General features: G+C 46.3%; 1 pseudogene; it reads left to right on the top strand.

Annotated features, from left to right (window-relative positions):
- Nucleotides 1-2,500, top strand: part of LOC120907313 — a 9,138-nt pseudogene that overhangs the window by 3,930 nt on the left and 2,708 nt on the right.

Raw genomic sequence — 2,500 nt, 5'->3', positions numbered from 1 at the left:
TTCTAAAATGATTGAGATCATGCATCTCGATGAAATCACCACCCCAGAGGAGGTTGCGGAGTCTGTCAAAGCACAGCTCAACATCGAGATAGAAATAGATCGTATCAAAATGAAGAAAGGCCGCGCGGCCGGTACGCAGTGGGCACGGATCAACGTATCGCTGCCAGACTTTCAAAGCTTCCTGAATTTGGGAAAGCTGAAAGTTGGTTGGTCGATATGCCATATCCGCGAGGTTATGGAAGAGCAGAAATGCTATAAGTGTTGGAAGGTAGGCCATACGAGCTACCATTGTAGGGAACCAGACAGAAGTAATCTGTGCTGGAAATGCGGTTTGAGTGGACACAAGAAGCAAGCTTGTACCAACTCTGTCAAGTGTTTGGATTGCGGTACGAGGTCACAGAACCTTCACGCAACGGGCAGTTATATGTGTCCCCGAAGGCGAACGATTAGATCATAATGGTTAGGTTGCTACAACATAACCAGAATCATAGTTATGCTGCATTTCAGTTAATGTGGCAAACGATTAGGGAAGAATCTGCGGATATAGTGTTGATTGCAGATCCGTATCTGGCAACAACCAACGTCAAAGTGTTACGCAATGACGATAACACAGCAGCGGTAGTGGTTAACGCGGACTTACCAGTTAAGGTAGTCAGTAAGGCTTTGAAGGGTTTAATGATAGTTGACATAGGTGATATGCGAGTGGTTAGCGTTTACGCGCCACCTAGATTTAGTATGGAAGAGTTCCAGAACATGTTGGATAACACGGTAATGGCCGTAACCGGTATCCACAAATTCGTTATCGGGGGACTTCAACGCTTGGTCAGTAAGTTGGAACAACCAACTTGGCGAGCGTGGAGAAACCCAGAAACGAAGAGGTGAGTTGGTTTTATCAACCTTTGCGCAGATTGACGCAATTTTATTGAACGACGGCAGCACCCCAACTTATGTTGGACCAGGGCGCACGTCAGTAGTTGATCTTACTTTTGCGAGCCGAACCGTAGCAAGATCATTTAAGTGGGTGGTGTATATCTATCATCGTGCAATACGAATAGATCTTGAGACGCAAAGCGTGCGTAATCTGTCCCGACCCATAACGGGATGGAGCATCAAGTATTTTAGCAAAGATATATTTGAAGTTATGATGCAAGCCGCTTTTGAGACCGAGGTCACAACAAGCGAAGACTTAATGCGTATACTTGTCACGGCGTGCAATGCGACGATGACTAAACGTAAGAGGTACACTCTAACAAGAGTGCATTTTGGTGGACGTTAGAGATTGAGGCACTTCGCAAAGAGTGCAAACACCGCGATCGATTAGCGCAAAGAGCTTTTAATACTGATCTCTATTCTACTTTTAGGGACGAGTTCAAGGTGGCACGGAATGCCCTCAAGCGATTGATCAAGCATACCCGACAGAGGAAGTGGAAAGAGTTCCTGGGAACAGCGAACAACGCATCATTTGGTATAGTATATCATACGTTCAAGAAAGTGGCCGAGGGTTCGATTGGACCCCGAACCATGACATTGGACGAGTTTAGGGAAGTGGTGAGCGAGCTTTTTCCTACTCACCCAAACACGGTGTGGCCTGATTATCGTATCGATCAGCCACGAGAGTTTGAAAGGGTAACTAATGATGAGATTCTTGCGGTTGCCAGGAGACTACCTAACAAGAAGGCGCCGGGACCAGATGGTATCCCGAATGAGGCGCTGAAAGTTGGTATGTTGACTGCAACCGATGCATTGCAGGGTTTACCAAGGCTGTTTAGAGAACGCGAAGTTCCCCGATGAGTGGAAAAGGCAGAGGTTGGTGTTAATACCGAAGCCGAACAAACCACCAGGGGAACCGGGTTCAGTTCGCCCCATTTGTCTACTAGACGGGGCAGGTAAAGGTTTAGAACGCATCATAGTGCAACGGCTAAATGCACACATCGAGGAGGTCAACGGACTGTCTGACGACCAATTTGGTTTCAGAAGTCGTCGATCTACAGTTGATGCGATTCAACGGGTAGTGGACATTGTTTCGGTAGCTAGAAGTAGAAACAGATACAGTGGACGGTATTGTGCGGTTGTTACATTAGATGTTACTAATGCTTTTAACAGTGCTTCATGGTTGGCGATTGCAAATGCTTTACAGAGAATTAACACTCCTAAATATCTTTATGATATCATTGGTGATTATTTTAGGAATCGTGTGCTGATGTATGATACCACAGATGGACCGGCAGAGATTGCAGTCACATCGGGTGTACCTCAAGGCTCGGTACTTGGCCCAACGTTATGGAACCTCATGTACGACGGAGTCCTACGAGTTGCAATGGTGGAAGGTGCACGGATTATCGGCTATGCAGACGATATAGTACTGTTGGTGGAAGGTAATTGTGTTGATGATATTGAAATTCTCGTTTCCAGTCAGATTCGCATCATCGACCGATGGATGACCGACAACGGATTAAAGATAGCCCCGACCAAGACCGAGTTTATTATGGTCAGTTCCCAT

The sequence above is a fragment of the Anopheles arabiensis genome (assembly GCF_016920715.1).
Source record: "Anopheles arabiensis isolate DONGOLA chromosome X unlocalized genomic scaffold, AaraD3 X_pericentromeric_contig0003, whole genome shotgun sequence".
Taxonomy (NCBI): Eukaryota; Metazoa; Arthropoda; class Insecta; order Diptera; family Culicidae; genus Anopheles; species Anopheles arabiensis.
Note: the sequence above shows the minus strand (reverse complement) of the source record. Positions and strands in the feature narration are given on the sequence as shown.